This window comes from Cupressus sempervirens, chromosome 11 (genome assembly GCF_028749045.1).
Source record: "Cupressus sempervirens isolate cs-2001-9-10 chromosome 11, ASM2874904v1, whole genome shotgun sequence".
NCBI lineage: Eukaryota > Viridiplantae > Streptophyta > Pinopsida > Cupressales > Cupressaceae > Cupressus > Cupressus sempervirens.
This window is the reverse complement of record NC_143128.1, coordinates 6,821,960-6,841,833: the sequence shown is the minus strand read 5'-3', so window position 1 is coordinate 6,841,833 and position 19,874 is coordinate 6,821,960.

Below are 19,874 nucleotides of genomic sequence, written 5' to 3'. Positions count from 1 at the left end.
TACCTTATCTTATAAATTTTTTTTTGAACATGTGGTTAGAATAGGAATTCATATAGTTGCATTGTTAGAAAACTTGCATTCATCGTAAAATCTGAAAATACTAAAAATATATTAGTTTGTGGTCATTTTTTTCCAGCTCTGCAAACTTTACAAATACTAAAGGCCTCTAAGATACCCACCCCTGCCTACCTATATAATAGAATTGAAACCATAAGGACTTCTATATCCAGTGAAGTCTGATCTCTTGTCCTCCAACCTATTGGGCTATGGTCCAGAAGAGCATCCAACCATGACCATCAGATGGCTAGTTGAGCATGCTTTTGCACATTTTATTTCTTTCTCTAGGGTCTCACCAACTCTCTATCAGAGTAGGGTGTAGTTCACCATCCCTCACCCCCAATAGGACCCCTGTGTAAATATAAATATTTATCTTCAATTGAGATATTGAAAAAAATATATCTGGAACCTTGGAGTTAAATATTTTATCATTTTTTTAAGAGAGATATATGCAAAAAAAATTGTCATTGACATCATGCAAAATGACTGCTCAACAATAATATTATTGTGAGAGGAGAGATTATAGAAACCAAGAAACACATTGAGAAGTTGTGCACAAGCATAGAGAAAATTGAGAACACATTATAGTTCAAAGAACTATTGGAGATAAGACAATAATTGGACATGTTGAAGGGGAATCATAGAAAGGATCTAAAATCACAGAAAAAAAGAACTTGTGAATCAACAATACAGTCAACAAGCAGATCATAACAATCAAGTACCAAATAAATTTGAACAACCTAGATATCAAAGGATACAATTCAATGAAAGATATTTTGTATGAAATCAACTTGGACACATGAAGAAGTACTACATAAATAAGTACTATGAACCCTTTTATGGTTACTGTTATAATGCCTCTATTTATGTATATAGACCTAGTGACTGCAAAAAACCTAATCAAAGATCAAATATGAGAATGCATGAAAGGACTAACAATGTGACTAGTAGACCCTTGGGAATGAGTAAATTCACTTTATATATGTGCTTTAATTGGGTTAATTTTTAAATATGTTTTTAGAAGGTATTTTAACATTAATACCTTTTGTCACTCTTTTAATCATATCTTAGCTTGGTAGCTTCAATTTACATGTCATTATAGACATTGGAATTGTGATTTAGTCACCTTTCTATTTGAGTACCTTAGAAAATGGTTTTGATTTTATCTTGAATGCCTTTGAAACATGCTTTCATCACATTCTACAACTAGTTTGATGTGGTAAACATGATTCCCTATTTCACCTTTTCTAAATGAGCAAGCCAAAATAGGAGGGTATATAGCTACTCATGAACTTCATCACCTCTCTCTAGTAAGTCCTAGTGATTTTTATTATCACTAACTCATATTTTACAGAATATAGTTACTAATATTTCTTGTAGGTGTTTCACATGTGGACTTGGTTATATCATTTTTCAAAAATATACTTATGATTATCTTACTTTAACTTGCATGTACAAGTAGTATCATATCCCAATAAAGTGGGCCATAAATGTATCATCTTAAATTAGAAACACTTCTATTTATGATCTTTTAGATTCTCTTTAGTGTGTTTACACTTCACGATTACAGTTGGAGCACACACTTTCCCTTTTTCTCTCTTTCTTCTAGGAGAAATTGAGGTAGGACCTAATAGGTTCCTCGATTCCCCTTTTTCTCACACATGGGATGAGGTATGATCTAATTTCTAAGAATCTACCAATTTATAGGAATTATTTCACATATCTAACCTCAAATTATCAAACCCCAATTCACATTACACCTAAAACTTCCATAATTCTCAGTGCAGGAACAAAAAACTAGAAAGTTGATTTTGGGGGAATAGGTTGACCTAGCTGACCTATTTCAAGAAGAGGCTGAATTTAGGTAAACTAGGCCATCAACCTATTCCTAGAGGGTCGAGTGATTACATGTTCAAACCTATTTAATTTTTTTGGTTAATTTCCACCCACTACAATTGATGCTTGTGGGGGTAATTTCAGAATTTCACTATAAAAGGAAATAAAAACTCTCTTTTTTAGATGAAGGAAGGATAGGAGAAGCACACATGTACAACCCAATCTATTATATAATAATTTTAAGGTAGAAGAAAATGTTAATTTCTTGTTCTTTTATTGCAAAATGAGGTCTTCATTCACAATCATGCATTCAAATCATTACACAACACCATGTATACACAAGGGGATCATGAAGATGGTTAGAGTACTTTAGCCTTAGGGTCTTGGTATGATTTCTATACTATATTTAGATCTAATCTTTGTATCTTCACATCTTGCATACAATTATATGCACATGCACATTTACATGTTAGGGTTTCACTCATAGAGTAAATTATGAGAATTTTATCTCTTTTACATTCTAGATCTATAATCTAGGATACACCAGAACTACATACACACACTTTTAAAAAAAATATCATTCATGGAGGTGGAAACACCAAAATGAGGGGTTGGCTAAGGAAAACCCTTAATAACCACCCACACACACCATATCTGTAATAGATTTTCATGATATCAATTCAAAGACTTAGAATTTGAAAATACATCTCATTTAGAATTTGAAAATACATCTCATGACCTTTCTAAAAAAGTTAGGTTGACCTAGTTATAGTGCCTTGAGAAAACAATGACTTTATTCTTAAGGTTTACCTATTCCTGAGACCTTGATAAAAAAGTCTCTTTCTAGGTTTTCTATTTCATTTATGGGTACACATTTAGATTTTTAGAAACCGGTCTAGATCTGCTATCTTTAGAGCAAAAAGACACTCTTTCTTACATATTTCAAGGTAATTACATCCTCCATCATTTTCTTTTACTTTTTAATATATGTATGTTAGCATATTAAATTCAAAATGTTTGCATGCATATGATGTCTTTAATTATCTTGCATTATTGCTTCTCACATTAGATATAGTCAATCAAACAATATTGCATGAAAAAGGCCTTGCTTGTATACTTCCTTGATAAAACTTTGATTTTCATTGGCATCACTTTATCACATAGGTTTTCTAATCTAACCTTGGTCTTATTAATAGTTATGCTTGGAAGCCCCTCTTTCTCTTATAGTGAATGGCTTAGGGAGAAAGTGTTAAACTTGTTACACTTACTTTGCATTATCATATTCATTGATGCCATTTTCCATCTGAACATTAACTTCTTTAGAAAAATTCTATAAAAGTCTATAATGTATAATTAACTAATTAAAAAATCCATAAAAATAATCGTCTTGAAATAGTCATTCGTGGGAATCAATTTTGGTCATCAAAACATGAAATGATTGTCTCTCATTGCATTTTTAGTAACTAAGGTGCTTACACATCACCCAAATGGATAGGTAGATTAAGATCTCTCCAACATTTGTAAATCTATTTTCTCCAAATGCTAATGAAAACATCAAAGTTTTCATCTCTATGAACATTGCAAGCATTGTATTGTCAAGATAAGGATAAAGGATGTTGGTAAGATGAGTGAGCTTGAGGAAATAACATTTATAGTTTAGTATACATCTCATCTAAAGAAGATAGAAGAAGGAATTCTTTCACCCTTGAAGAAGATGCAAAGGCTATGAGTTGAATACAAAATTTACAAAAGGCAAGGTGAATCAAAGTTGGGTCTTCCCCAATTTCTAGAGAGAATAAGTGTTGTGAGAGAAATAGAACATTTCACACAATTTTATTTTGCAATGCTAAATTGAATATGTTGTTTGGGACATCTCACATACCTCCATTTAAAAAAAATTCCATTGAAGTAATTATCATCCAAAATTTCAAGTAATGTACAATACAGTGAGTTTGAAGCTATGTGGGAATGATAGGTGTAAAGAATTGCCAAAGGCTTTTGGAAATGGAGCAAGGATTTTGAATCTCTACATCTTTGAGATATGTTAATTTTTTGAGTTGGAGGAGTTCCTTGAAATGAAAGATGGAGTGATGGTATTCCTTGAGAATTTAGGGGTAATATGGAGTACAGAGGTAAATAAAGTGAGGGAAGCATTAGAACCATTGAAAAGAGTCAAGGAAATCAATCTTAAATACTCAAGGTGAATTAAGAAAGAGCATTAAGGAAGAGGGAATATATTGGAAAAAAAATTGAAGACATTAATCTTCAGATAACTATCATTGATCAAAAGTAAATAATCATATTTTTTTATTAATTGTATAAGTGGAGTTTTCACATATATAGATTTATTTAGATTTAGATAGTTGTTCAATAGTTGATCAATAATTTTTAGTTAGAAATTTATATTGCATTTTTATTGATCATTTTATGGATGTTAACAAATATTTTTATTCAAAAAAAATTATTTTAAAAGTCTAAAATATTTTTAAGGTAATTTATTATTAGGTATAATTAATTTAAATATAAATAAATAATATAATGTTTTTGGTCTTCTAAGGACTACTACAAATGTAATAGCACCGCCATATTTTTTTGGTATTTTTTTTCTAATTTGCAATGATCTTTATTTATATTGATAATAAATCAAGAGGAGATATGTCCCTTCATGGGACATGTATATTCACTAAAATGATAACAACATAATTATATATAATATTTCATAGATATAATTTATTATTTAAATAATTGCACACACAAATGTGTGTGTGTGTGTGTGCAACTTTAGTTTAGTCTCAAAATTTATCCAACTAAAGCTGTCAAACATCAACACTTCCTCTTAGCTAGGGAGGATAAACACAAGACACATATTACACCATCGATAATATTGAGAGTGAAAAATTTTAATGATATCTTTGATCAAAATATATCCATCATTTTGAAAATAAAATTTGATATGAAGAGTATTGGTCTTCCAAAATATCAACACATGATATTCAACAAATACTCTAAGTAACATTTTGACATCACATTTGATATCATGAGTATTGGTCTTCCACAATATCAACATTTGATATTCATCTAATACTCAAAATTTTTGATATCACATCTAATATCATGAGTATTACTTTCCAAGAATATCAACATTCAATATTCATGAAGTACTCTTTGAGTATTGGCCTTCTAGAATATCAAGTTGCATGATATTCACCAAAGTACTCTGTGTAATGGCCCTCCAAAACATCAATTTGCATATCATTCACCATGTACTAAAAAAATGTTTATAAGTTATGCACACATGTATTCTCATAATGCTTACCATATAAACATCCACCATGAAAAGTATAATCTATCATGATCTGCAGAGACATCGTAAAATATCCATCATAATAGAAAATTAATTTATTGTAAGATCATTTCCTTTTAATAATTTCTCCAAATAAAAGTGACATCATTTTTAATTCATCACTTCCTAATAATTTCAACATGGGTAGGCCCATTAAAATGATTTAGTCATAAGGTATACTCATGAGTTACAATTCTCTTAACTACTACAATTTATAGCTCACTAAAGAATCCATCTCGATATGTTGTTTACTCCCTCTAAATTAATATGACCAAGATCACCGAAGGTTGAGTTAATTATATCCTATATCTTCTCCCTCTCTTTTAAGGTTACCTAAAATACAATGTTAGGATTCCTCTAATCTCAATCTCCCTCTTCATGCAATAACATTCTTGAAGGAAAAAGATCAAGGCAACTGCTCATATAGAAATATAAGGGAGAGACTACAATGCTTTGATAAATAATAAAGGATAATAAATGCTCATTTGTACATCAATATACTTTTATTTGATCTTTCATTCTATTGGACATTTATTTGAGAATGATCCCCATTATTTCAATATAATAAATATCTAATTGAAGTATATACATTGAAGATATATGCATATGCTTGATTTTCTATAGATATACTTGAATTGATATTTTCAATATATTATTATTTTCCTAGATGGTCAATATAATATTCTTCTATCTATTGCTAAGGATTTAATTATTGTCCATATACCCTTTTAACTACTGTGTTTGATGCCATTATTCATAATGGCTAATTTTATTAACATACATTTTTCGGCGTTATGGCAGGATTACAGACAGAAATCACATTATGACTAAGGCTAGTTCTTTAAGTTATTATGTGTGGATTTATTACACTCCCTATAATGATACTTTAAACTAATTAGTACATTCTAGAACATAAGAAAGATAGTTTTTTTACCACTAGTTACTGCATTTCTAGCCCCGCCTTCACAATTTTCTAGGTGCAAATGAGAATTATTGAGATTGAGGAAGGGGATATCATTAAGGAAGTTGCTCACATGGGTGGGGACCTAAATAGGTTGGAGCCCACTAAAATGGAGGATTTCTCCAAAAGATAGGCCACTTGGATTTTGTTGAAGAAGGGTTTGTCCCATACATGCAAGTTATTGCAGGCTATGATGAGAACTGTTCATAATAATTTGTTTCTAGATGGAAGGATAGGCATGTAACCATAAATGGAATTACATTTCAAGTGAATGAGGAGTATATTGCCATGGAAAATGTTATGAAGGTGGTGGATGAGGCAAGTATCACTTATCTTCTTCAGAGGAAATGAGGCCTTAGACCGTTACCACAGTGGTTTTAGGAGGGACAAACTGCCAAAACCCTGGGATGATGTTTGTCTGATGATCATGAAATACCTGGTGCTAGAAGGAAGACATAGTGTGTATTGCTTTCATCACTTCCCACTTCTTAACAATTTTCTTAATAGGGAGTTTGTTTGCATTCCTTTCTTTTTAATGCATGCACTTGAAGAGACTATGATGGATGTTAGAGAAAAAAGGAGGAAAGGGGCCAACTTCACTATCCTTCACCAAGGGCTCATGTTTCACCTTTTCCAATTTGACTTTTCCCTTTTCCCACCCCATGTGATTGAAATTGGCAATTTCCTACTCTTTGGGGCTTACCTACAGTTGGAATTTGCAGGTGGCAGTTATGCCCCCACCCCTCAGCCTTCCCCTAGCCAAACCTTTGTTAATGGTAGGAAGAACAAGATGGCCCCAGAATTGACTACTAATAAGAAAAATAAAATGGATAATAGGGTAGAGGTGGAAATCATGGATTTAGATGAGGAATTTGGTGGGGGTAGAAGAAAGTTGGGAAGAATTATAAGACCCATGCAAGATTTAAGCAACTGGCTTGTCACTCTTAGCAGGAGGAGGAGGATGACACTAACTTTGAGGAGAGTGACAAGAACTTGGGGGATGACCAGGAGAAGGGGAAAGGTGAAATGGATAAGGAAGTGGAGAAATGGGATGATACCCTAGATGGTACTTAGGATTTTGAGATGTACAATCCTATCAAGGACCCCTCCCTTGACCCCACCCATGTCTCTACTACCATCATCCAACCTCCAACTGACAACCAAGAGAACTCCAAAACCATGATTGACTCCCTAACACCATCTCCTCCCTGGTCAAAAAAGATGGTTTGGTAAGCCTAAAGGCCCCCATTGACAATCTTGTGTTGCAGGATAGCAGCAAAACTCTGGTGAACAACAAGGCTCTAAAGTTGGGAATGGAGGAAAAGCGGGAGATTACCCACAAGGATATCTAGGAGCTCAAAGATAGGTGCAATTCTATGGAGGAGGGCTTCTCCCTATTCTCAAATTTCACTCTTAAGGTGACTCATGTGGCTGCCACTATTCTTCAACTAATGGCTAATGCATTGGAGGAGGATGACCTAGGGAAGGAGGACTTGAAGCTTCTTTAGGACTTCCTTGCTGGAGATTGGGGCAAGGTACTACTAGCTGGAAAAGGAAAGAAAAAGATGCCACTTAGTGCCTTTTTATTTTCTATTGTGTTTGGTACTCTGCTGGTTTACACTCTCCATCCTTTGGTTATGGTTTTTTTTTCCATTAAACTTAGTTCTGGGCTATAGGTGGTATGATGCGATGACCACCTATATGCTTTTTCTTAAATTGTTAAACTCTATTGGTCCTAAAGGTTGGATAGTACTTTTAATTACCATTGTTATGCTACTTTTGTTTTTGATGTGAATCATTAAGTGTGTTGTGTGTGGTTGTCTGCTAGTTGTTGGCTAGCTTTTTGCTAGTTGTGTCACCACTGTTGTAATGGGCCAACCCCCTAGTTCTGGTTGCTTTTATATCAAAAAAATACATTTTTCATAACATTATAATCAAATGTTAAATAACAAGTTATTTACTCTAAATATGAAATAATAATAATGGGTATGTGCAGGATCATGGTGTGGCAAAAAGTGGAGATGTGAAAAAAATAGAGTTTGAAGATGTCTAAAAGTGCTTCAAAATCCACTCTGACTTTTTTTCACCTATCCAAGTACCAAACTTGGAAAGTAAGGCCAAGCCTTATTGGATATCCAATTTGATATCGGATATCCAATCTCATATTGGATATCCGATAATTAACATAATAATATTATCATAATATAATTATTATAATTATAATACTATACTATAATAATATTATTACTATATTATAATAATATAAAAATATTATATTATAGTAGTATAATATATTATGTAATATTATATAATATAATAATATTATTATTATATTATAATCATATAATATTATACTGTAATAATAATATTATATTATAATAATATATTATATTATAATATATAGTAATGTAATATAACAAATATAAAATATAATATAATATAATATAATATATAATATAATATAATATATAATGTAATGTAATATAATATAAATATAATATAATATAATAATAATGTAATATATTATTTTTGATGGCTTGTGACGGGCATCTAAGATGCTTCTCGAGCTAGGGCACCCGTGCATTAGCTCTGTCTATTCTTTTCTCACACTGCGGTGGTGGGCGATTGGTGGTTGCAGGGTGTAGAGTGGGTGGCTCTACTGTTGGGAGGCGGATTAGGTCTATTTTTTGGCAATCAAGCCTTCATTTTGATGGGGTGGAGTTTCATGATGCATTTTTTTGCTTATTCTGTGCTGTGTGCAGAAAGGCTGGCCTGTGGCATGGTGATCTGCTAGGCCGAGGCTCTGGTCTACTTTCCTTTGCAAAGATTTTTCTGGTGTGGATGGACCTAAGGTGGGTGAAGGCCCTTTACCCAGTCTTTGTTTGTAAGAATGGTAGATGCCAAGGCTAAGACGACTAGGAGAAGGTCTCAATTGGATTTTTGGGTGGTTGTAGGCCTTAAGGCTTCAAATCAAGGGATGAAGACCTTTGACAACAATCTGTTTGTCTCAAAATTTGGTACTACTTATTTTGGGGTATTGAATGTTTCAAGGATTACAAAGACTAATGGATGCCTCAAGAGGTGCAAAGAGAGGCCAAAGCTGGTTATTCTAGCTGAAATGATTGCTGAAGATGTGGAGTATTACTCACAACACTCCTTATATTGTAATTTTTTGGGGATGAGAGTCTCTCTACAATTTTTGGAGGTTTGGGCTCAAAGGACTTGGGAGCCAAAATAGGAAATGGAGATAATTTTGTTGGCTAATAGCTATTTCATGGTTACTTTTAATTACACAACAAATCACAATAGGGTATTTGAGGGAGGCCCTTATTTTCATAATAAGGTCAGTTTGTTCATCAAGCCATGGCATGTTGGTTTCAATCTCATAGAGGAGCTTCCAAATCATGTCCTAGTGTGGGTTTGCTTGCCAAGATTTTTAGTGGAGTATTGTTGAGAGGATGTGCTACACCTTTTGGCCTCAGTGCTTGGAAAACTTGTTGGGACTTCATCCCAGACCTTGGGTAAAAAGGTAATGACTTTTGCCTGGATTTGTGTTGAAATTGACCTAAGTAGGCCTTTACTAGATGCAATAGAGATGTGTGCGGGTTCTTATTCTTGGGTGCAGCATTTAGACTATGAATCTCTTCCTTTTCACTGCCGGTTGTGTCAAGAATATGGTCATTTGCAGAGGCAATGCCCGAGAAATTTTCCTCGAGAATCCCAGCCTTCATAGCCTATGAGCAACCCTCTTGAGATAGATAAAGGAAGCATATTTCTTAGGATGAGGTAGGTACTTCTGATGGATTTTCTCCGATTAGGGCTCGTAACATGAACAGGGGTCAAAAGAGGCCATTTAAAGAAAGGCAAGAGGAAAATACCTTCAATAGATTTGAGATTTTGGATGAACTCAGCCAATAGGAAGTTGACCTAGGTTTGGTTGATTTGGATCAAGAGCTAGTGGGCTTATTCCAAGAGGATCCTGTTCTTCATTCCTCTATGGAACCCCTGGGGGAGGATTGTCAGCAATTGGTAGAAGATCAACAAAAGGGGATTTATGAGGTGCAGGAACCCTTAGCCATTATTTCTATAGTTGGAGTATTTTTCCTAGCTATTGGGTGGAATAGTGGATTAGATTTGGCAACAAAGCCTAAGCCTCCTCCCAAATTGGGCATTTTACAGAAAGATATCAAGAAGGGTGGGGCAGAGAAATTTGTTAAACTTGGCAAGAAAAAGGATATGGAAAAGATCAAATTGGCTAGTGAAAATTTGGTGGAGTCAGGGGCAGTCAGACCTCTAGATTCTATTTTTTCAGCCCCATTGAAATGATTGTTATATCATGGAATGTACGGCGCTTCAATAATGGCCCTAGACAAAATGTTGTTCATGAGTTAATTAGAAGGCAAGGTCCTGATGTTGTATTCTTACAGGAAACTAAATTATCTATTGAAAGTATGCAAGGTGTGATGCCTAGGTTGTGCAAAAGTGGGGAGTGTCAATGCATTGGAGCTCTAGGAGCTTCGAGGGGGTTGGCATGCTTATGGAATCCTTGGAAAATCTAGCCTCTTTGGTGGATTTCCTCTAAAGTGTCTATGTCTATGATTTCTACTTGCCTAGAGTCAGGGGATGTCATATTATTTTCCAATATTTATGCTCCTACTGATCTTCAAGGTAAACAAGTTTTGTGGTTTCTCATCAAGTTGATCCATAGCATGTTGCCTTTTCATCCTTGGATTTTGGCTCGAGATTTCAATGCTATTTGTGTGTTAGCTGACAAGCGTGATGGAACTAGGAGGTTGGATCCTTCTGCACTACTATTCTGAGATAATATCAATGCCCTAAATCTTGTGGATGTGAAACCTGGCAATGGTCAGTTTACCTAGAACAATCGTCGGGTTGGAGATTTTTGTGTTGTAGAAAGGTTAGATCGCTTTTTAGTCTCTTGTTACTAGGTTGGAGGAATGTGGACTTCTAACTCTGAAATCTTAGATTGGAGAGGTTCAGACCATTGGCCTATTAAATTTGTTATGGAGTCAACTTAGATGCTTCAAAAACCTTCTTTTCGGTTCTAGATTATGTGGTTCTAGGACTCATCTTTGTATGACTTGGTCTTTGAGTGGTTGAAGAAAGGTAGACCAGCCTACAACACCTCAATATACATCTTTGCTAAGCTACTTTAGTATGTTAAATTTGAGCTCAAACAGTGGAATCGTTTTCATTTTGGGAATATCTTCCATGAAAAGGCATCGGCTTAGGCTGAGCTGGATGGTGTCATGAGAAGGATAAGGGAGGAAGGGGTAACAATTTATTTTCTTTGAGATGAGGCTAAGGCTAAAAAAGTGTTGGAAGAGTGGGAGCTATGAGAGGAATTGTATTGGAAACAGAAGGCACATATTGAATGGCTTTAGGAGGGGGACAAGAACACAGCTTTCTTCTTCAACTCTGTGAAAGCTAGGCACCATGTTAACTCTATCTCTGGATTGGTGAATGATAGGGGAGATCATATTTCGTCCTTTCTGGATATGTCTAGGGAGGTGGTCTAGTACTTTGAATCCCTCTTTTGAGAGGATTCACAAGGGGGGTCTCCTGAGGAAGTGCAAATTCTTTCTTGTATTCCATCTCTTCTGTCTGGAGATTTGAATCAGCAGCTCATGAGAGATATCTCACTGGAAGAGATTGAAGGGGTAGTGTTTAATATGAATAAAGGGAAAGTGCTAGGGTTGGATGGTTTCCCAATAGATTTTTTTCAAGAATTCTAGGATATAATCAAACTTGATCTTCTGGCAATGGTTTAGGAGTCTCAACATAATAGGCAGATGTTAAGGGCTCTGAATGCTACATTTCTTGCCCTTAGTCCCAAGAATGAGGGGGCAGGCAAGTTAACCCAATTTTGACCCATCTCTTTATGCAATGTCATCTATAAAATTATTGCTAAAATTATTGTAGACAGGTTGAAGAAGGGGCTTGTGGAATTGATCTCTGAAGAGCAAGGTGGTTTTGTTGCGGGTAGGCAAATTCTAGATGGAATTGTTATTGCAACTGAGGTTATCCATTCTATGGCTAATTCAAATGAAAAAGTGATGTTTATTAAGCTTGACATAACTAAGGCCTATGATAGGGTGAGGTGGTCCTTCCTTTGGTGGATTCTGAGTGCTTTTGGCTTTGCAGAGAAATGGATCCAGTGGGTTTGGAGCTGTGTAACTTCAGTGTCCTTCTCGGTGCTTATTAATGGAAGCCATTTTGAGCTTTTTGGAGCTTCTAGAGTGCTTTTTCAGGGAGATCCTCTTTCCCATTATTTGTTCATTCTTTTGGCAGAAGGCTTGGGGAGATGGATTAAGCGAAATGTGGAGGATGGTTTCATTCAAGGTTGGAGATGGGGTGGCACCTTACCTGCCCAAACTCATCTACAATTTTTAGATGATACTGCTTTGATGGGGATGGCTACTATGCAGGAGGCCTTTAATCTGTAAAGGGCCTTGGATGTTTACTTGGTTGCTTCTGGGCAGTAGGTTAATGAAGAAAAATCTTCCATCTTTTTTTTTAATACTTTGGGCCGCATTCAGCAACGGATTGCTTGTACTCTAAGATTTCATATCAGCAACGTCCCTTTGACTTACCTTGATATTCCCATATCGGTGCAGAGACCTCCCAAGGAGTCTTGGAAAATAATTTTGGATAATTTTTGGGCTACAGTTAATCATTGGACTCATCATTGGCTATCCTTTTCTAGTCAGGTCCAATTCATTAAGTCAGTTGTGCAAGCTTCGCCCATTTATAGATGCATGCTTCAGGTTGCCCCTATAGGATTCCTAAAAGATCTTGATTCTGTGGTGAGATAATTTTTATGGGTGGGTTGCTTGGAGTCTTCCAAATGGAGCTTGGTAAGATGGGAAGTGGTTTGTAGCCCAAAACAATATGGTGGACTAGGTGTGAGGCAATCAGCTGTGACTGGGGAGGCCTTGGCTGCTAAACTATATTGGAGGTGGTGTACTGAGCGAGATAAGAGTTGGTCCAAGATTCTCTCCTAGAAGTATCTCCCAGGGATTCCTCAACTTGAAATTTCTAGGTACCCCCTTGTAGGTAAGGGATATGTGATATGGGATACCCTTAAGAAAGGGGCTATGCTTATTAAGGATGGATTATTTTGGATCTGTAAGAGGCGATCAGAGGCCCAATTCTAGTCTAATTCTTGGGATGGTTTTCCTCCCATTATTTCTTAGTTTCCCAACTTAGCGATTCTCTGTCAGAGATTCCTGGAGGCTAGTTGGTCATGGGTGAGTGACTTTAAATCTTTTGTCCTATACAGTCAGCTCGTGTTGGCTAGTTGGAAGTCTTGCGATGAGTGGCCAGTTGCAAATTTACAAGAGGAATGTGCTATGTTGCAGAACATCCTTTCAAATAGAAGATGTTGCTCTCTCACGGAAGATGATGTGCTTGCCTAGTCACTCAATCCCAAGGAGATCTATACTGTAACATCAAGCTATGATAGGTTATTATCTCAAAAGTTGGTTGGGCCTGAAATTCAGTTATGGAAGAAGGTATAAAACAATTTTTCTTAGCCAAAATGTAATTGTTTTGCTTGGATGTTGACCTGGAATAAGTGCTTGACTTGGGATAATATTTGGAAGAGAGGATTTCTCGAGCCTTCTATTTGTGTCATGTATGGTGCTAGTGAAGAGGATTCCTCCCATTTGTTCTTTCGATGCTCCTTTTCCCTACAACTTTGGCATTTTTGGTGGGAAGTTTGGATAGTGCCTTGTGTTCATGCTTCCTCATTGATCGAGTTTTGGCAAGGGATGGGCCGACCTCCTACTGTGGCAACTTTTTTCCAAGAAGTTTGGTTTGTGCATCCTATTTTCCTATTGTGGCAGATTTGGCTAGAATGTAATCGAAGGATTTTTCAAGGAGAACAAAGACTAGTGCAGCAAATTTGGCAGAGGTTATTAGGTATGGTTCAAGAGACTGTGGGAGCTAGATGTGAAGTGGAACTCCCTTTGGGGAAAAGGGACATAGAGTTGGTGGAGAGATTGGGGATTATGGGCTCTTCCTCGGTCTTGTCTTGTGCTAAGCGAAGGGGTTGAGAGAAACAAAAAATTTATAGGAATGGTAAATGGCAACTCCCTCCCTATGGAATTTTGAAGATAAATATTGATGGTTCTTCTAAGGGAAATCTGGGTCCGGCCGGTACTGGTGGGATAGGTAGGGATTCCTTGGGCTCAATGATCTTCCTCTTTTTGATATATGAAGGAATACATACCATCAACCTAGTGGAAGGGTTGGCTATCTTGGTTGCTCTTGAGAGAGCTCATGCTTTTGGGTGGTAGAGAGTTGTTTGTGAATCTGATTCACAGGTTTTGATCAATTTTCTTATTGAGCAAAAAGTTGCTGATGTGAGCTGGCAGTTGGCTAGTGTGGTGCAAAAAATTTTATGGGTTAGTTCTTTGATGGAAATGGTGACATTCGTCCATATCCCCAGAGAATGGAATAGGCCAGCTGATTGCTTGGTAAAATGGGCTTCAGAGCATGCTGAGGGGTGGACAGTTGAGGAGTGGGAATTGATTTCCCAAGAGATCCACCTAGATTTAGTGAATATTCTTGATGAAGATAATGCTGAGAATGGAAACAATTGATGTTGTTGGTCTTTTGCTTTTACTTGGGACCTATGTCCCCTGCTATTTTTGTAATGTTGTTCTCTGATCTTCAATAAAGTTTTTACCCCCCTTTTTTCAAGAAAAATGTAATATATTATAATATAATATAATAATATATTATATTATAATAATATAATATAATATAATATAATATATAATATAATATAATATAATAATAAAAATGTAATATATTATAATATAATATATAATAAAAAAGTAGTATATTATATAATATATGCAGTAAATATCAGATATTGTTCATATGGCAACCTATGACCCCCTTTGACCCATTACATGAAAACATATGTCCCTGGGGGGGACATATCACAATCCTTCATATGGGTCGAAGGGGGTCATAGGGTGACCTATGACCCCTTTCGACCCATTACATGATGACATATGTCCCTAGGGGTCCTAGGACCCCTAGGGACATATCGCAATCCTTTATATGGGTTGAAGGGGGTTATAGGGTGACCTATGACCCCTTTCGACCCATTACATGACAACATATGTCCCTAAGGGTCCTAGGACCTCTAAGGACATATCACAATCCTTCATATGGGTCAACGGGGGTCATAGGTTCAACCCATTACATGACAACATATGTCCCTAGGGGTCCTAAGACCCCTAAAGCTTCCCTATTGGAATCCTTAGAATCCTATTTATCCACCTCAATAACTTCTCTAAGGATTTTACTTTTCATAGGGGTACTAGCAAGGTTTGATTTGGTGGCATTTTCCATTTAGTTAGGGTTTCCAACATAAAGGATTCTTCAAGTGTTTTGGTTTTACCCTTAGGTTTTTTAGATTCTTGCTTAGGATTAACTGATTCTCTAGGCTCAAGAAGACGGGTTTCTAGTTCATTATCTGACTTAATTTCTTAAATAACCATAGAGTTTCCAAGAGTTTCTAGAGAGCTCTCTTTATCAATAAGACACTTACCTAAACCTAGATGATGGGAAAACACATGGTGATAGAGGATGAAAATTAAATCCTAGTGAATGAGTTGATTATCCCCATTTTTTTACTATTGGCTAAAGACGAAAATAAAATGAAAGAAATCTTTATCTTTTCACCATGTCTTAACATGTTCGAGAGTGGGAAGTGGTAGCCATGATAAGTGGTAAACCATCTTTCTAAAGTAAAATAATGCATAACCCAAAGGGAAACAATTGCAAAGGGCAAGGGAGAGAAGTATGATCGTACCCATTACCAGACTTAATTCTAACCAGCTATTTAATACCTTCAAAAAACTTGTTCTTGAATTTTCTATAATTTCCTATTCCTTTCCTCTCCACCTTATCCCCTTTGCATCTCAATCTCATCACCTCGCTAATTAGTTGGGGAGTCACAATAAACTTAACACTACCTATGGCACCTCATCGTTGTACCAAGAATTTTGAAACTTAATAGAAAGCATGGAGTTGTGACTTCTCATAATTGCAATGTAATTGCTCAACCCTGCCTTCACAAAGTAGTTCCATATTTCCTCATTCTAACAAAAATTCTTGTAGCTTCTTGGCTTGACCCATTTGAAAGGATCCCCCAAATATAAACCTTTAAAAAAACTCAAGCTTCATCAAAAGTAGTAGTATTAAACCTACCCTAACTTTCAATGTCTTTCTGCATTTTAATTATCCTCCTCAAACCTCCTAAAACCAAGCAATAATAGTTAATGATGGTATACAGGAAAAGAGAAAAATGAGAAGTGGTACAAAATTTAACTTTTTACCACATTAATTGAGAAATCCTTGACATAAAAAATGATAACTTTTAGACCTTTCAAATGATAGGGATCATTATGATGCATTAAGCCACATCCTTCATTCCATAAATAGGTGTTTTACTTTCAATGATTCATCGAAGTCTCCTTAGATTTCAAAATTATTACAATATCATGTGTCATAGTCTTCCTTATTATAGATTTTTTCCACAAAAGTTTCATGATTAAAATGCAAAAGGTATCTCCACTAAATTTAGGATTAATTTTTTAATTTAAAATATATTATTTAGAAAAAAAAATTCGACCAAGTTTCTCACTCAACACTTTATTCATCCTTCTAACTAGATTCCACTTCTTTGAGAAATTACAAAATTGAATAAAGACACCAAATATTTTTTCCTTCTTAACATTGATATTTACGGAGAAAGAGTAATATTTTCCATTTATTCTCTTTCTAGAATTGGGTCTGTTTTTGATCATTTAATACTATAATCTTTAACTCCTCATGACATTAAATATCAGAAACCTGTCCCCAATTTTAAAAATGAAGCCCCCAATTAGCCATAAAATTAGTAGCTTTATTTCCTTCTCTTAAGGTTTGTCTTATTATAACATTTTGGAAGGATTGGAGATGTCTTTTACAATCATCCATAAGACTCTAAATGCACCATCAACAATTAGTTTTATTAAGAATGATATTAGTTATAAGTTTTGAGTCTCCTTCCAATTCTATATTTTCAGTTCCATAGTCATGGAAGAGTTTAACTCCATACCACATAGCAACTCCCTTAATAAAATTGTTAGATTTAACTCTAATGTTCATAGAATATCCCATGAGAAGAAGACCATTATTGTTTCTTATGATACCACCTGCTTTCGATATGCCCAAATTTCTTTTATAACAACCATCCATGTTGCATTATCCAATTTTCATAAGGAAGAATCCTTTTATACTACTTTATTTTCCAAATATTGTTCTAGTTTAAATTGACCAAGCTTTGTGTGACATTCCAATTTTGTTTGATTCTTATCAGTGTAGGATAGAACAACCCTTTAGGGAAGTAGACAATTATTGTTTCTCTCTCTGATAATTCTCTTACTAATATAGAAAATAGGAGGGATTTTCTTTTTCTCTTCTCTGAAGATTCTATTGTTTCTTTCCTTCCATATAGACTAGGCAATAATGGGGGGAATAAGAGGCCATAGGTTGTGAAGGATAGGGTGGAGTTTAGAAGCTTTGTTTCATTATGGTATAAGAAGATTGATTGATCTCATCACCACTATATTAATTCTTGTTTCCTACAACACAAAGCTATATATCTCTAATAAAGGAACACTAAATAAATAAATGGTTGATAGTTTCAGTGACATTCTCACATAAAACACATCTATTAGCAAAGTTGAAACCTCTTTTGTTGAGATTATCTAAAGTTATTATTTTCTCATGAGCAATTGCCCACCAGAAGCAGTTAATTTTTGGAGAAATGTTAGCCACCCAAGCTTCTTTCCACAAATTAGAATCTTCTCCCACTAGTTCTATCATAGAGTAAGTAGACTTGACCAAGAAGAGACCATTATTATTATGTTTCCAAATCCATTTTTCTTCCTACATAATGTTTAATATAGAAGGGCTAGGAAACTAGCTTTTTAGAGTGCACACTCCCTCCCTTCTAATGACAACAATTCACCAGGAAGCCAAGTTTTAAGAGTTAACAATTCCTCCCTTCTAATGCCAACAATTCTCCTTAACTCCCTTTACCTCCCTTTATCTCAACCATAGGTTTTCTAGGTCAATCCCAAGAACCTTTGCATTCCTCCAAGAAAGGTATTTTTCTACTTTGATACCTATAATAGATTAGAGCCAATTCTGTAAGTCTTGGTTAACAGTCATCTCTTCGAATGCGACACTAGTAGCCCAGGATTCACTAAAAAATAAAGTGTTTCTTCCATTACTAATATAAGGTATAGTTGTTAAGATGGCTTCTACAAATTTTTATATTACATGATTGAATATGTGATTTTATAAGTTCTTTGGTAGTTAATTTTCTAGAATTACTTTTATGGCATGTTGAAAGAGGCTTTGTTCTTGCATTGTTCTTTACAAATTCATTGGTTTATTCATCAACCATTTCAAATGTGTACTAAGAATAATACAAAATTTCATAGATGAAAAATCTATAAGAAGTAGGAGTTTTGCCTGGTTGGAATTTGAATTATTAATAGTTGGATAGATAAAATACTCTATTCCATAATCCTCAAACATCCTAACTCTGTGGTATATGTGGATGTCTATCTGTATAAAGATAGTCCTTTCTATGCTAATAACCATGGTCTTTTCATCTTATTGTTAATGTTGAATATAATATATATGTAATTTACTATGTTTTAGGCCAACATTTTATTTCTACTTATGTCATATGTGAACTAGTTGGTCATCCTTGATGTTCATAATCTACCCAACTATATATTGTAGACCATTTTTAATCTAGATATTTTCTAATCTTGTGCTAGCTATCTGTACTATCATTTGTTGGAGTGAATATTTTCTATAGATTTTCTACTGAATTGGCTCCTTTTTATCATTGTCAATTACATTTTCTTATATTCTTCAAAATATTTTGTAATATTCAATGACATACACACACTTCAACCACATTCTATATACTTGGGTATTCTAACAAATAGTTGATGTGCATCCTTAATGATTCCACTTTTCATCTACTTTGAAATTTTCTAAGACATAAAAACATAGACCCAACACAATTTGTAGGTATATGGTCAAACTTGACACTGATTATGTGTTCATATTTTGTACCTCACCAATTATGTTTGCTTTAAATATCCTTAGCTTTGCTAATAATCTATATTCATAAAACTTCCACATCATCATGATATAATGAGATGACATCTAAATGAGCCATTCTAACAAATAATTTAAATTCCTTTTTTCTGTGCTTCCCATTTCTCACAACTTGAAACATAATTTTTAATGGATGTTCCTTTGAAGGCTTTTGTCAAGCAACCACCACACTTCTTTCTTGCACACATATTTTCTAAAGTAACCTATGATCAACAAGGGACATGGTTGAATAGTTCAAAGTAGTGGTTATGGTTCTCCATGTTTTCTCTTTGTATCAACAAGGAATTAGCTTCAACCTCGATACTTACAATCCTTTCTATCCACAATCTCCGATTTCTTTGGAACATTTTATGAAATAGTTAGTGTTCCTTGCTTGCAATCCTACATTTTGTTGCAATATTGGATTGTTTCTAATACTGAATTGATTCTTTGAACTGATTCTTTCCT